General features: G+C 34.8%; 1 non-coding gene across 1 annotated transcript; it reads left to right on the plus strand.

Annotated features, from left to right (window-relative positions):
* The first annotated feature begins 18 nt into the window (after positions 1–18).
* Positions 19–125, plus strand: LOC119593220. Its single transcript, XR_005230520.1, has one exon. It is a non-coding gene; the product is annotated as a U6 spliceosomal RNA (small nuclear RNA).
* Positions 126–724: the final 599 nt, after the last annotated feature.

The raw sequence follows: 724 nt of genomic DNA on the forward strand, positions 1-724 counted from the left end.
CAAGAGTAAAACTCTGATATACTTGCTTCGGCAGTACATACACTAAAATTGGAACGATACAGAGAAGATTAGCATGGCCCTTGCGCAAGGATTACACGCAAAATCGTGGCATCAAGAAGGCTAAGTAAAGCGAATCGTTTAGAACAAATATGCTCATGGTTGAAGAGAGGAGAGCAAATGTATATTTCCACGTCATCTTTTTCGGGGAAATGTGACTCAAACAGGCGAGCAACTAGTTGTGAATTCAGAATACAATTTTTTTTTCCAATAATTCAATATTTATATATACCTCACATGTACCTTTTCATAATAAAAAGAGATTTGTTTTGCATCGATCGATTTGTTAAGTTCCATGCACATTCTCGTACTTATGAAAGATCTTTTATATAGATGGGTTATAGATTACTAGGTAGTTGGAAGTTTCTAAGGATAGGTTTTATTACAATTATAAAACGCATTGAAGCAAACTTCCAGCAACATGTAAACTATATATCAGTCCAGAAGCAGTGCAATTGAACAATTAGGTAAATACCCTTGAATAACACGTTTAATTATATGATTTCAAGTTGTTACTCTTCCCATGATTAACCGGTGCCCCCCGCCCATGACTAGGATACCCATTTTGTGTGCTAATGCATTTGATTTCTGTACACCTTTTTTATTTGGTACTATGTTATAAATACTTAAATATTTTATCGGATGTTTTATTGGGTCGTCTCACAGT

Source organism: Penaeus monodon, chromosome 31 (assembly GCF_015228065.2).
Source record: "Penaeus monodon isolate SGIC_2016 chromosome 31, NSTDA_Pmon_1, whole genome shotgun sequence".
NCBI lineage: Eukaryota > Metazoa > Arthropoda > Malacostraca > Decapoda > Penaeidae > Penaeus > Penaeus monodon.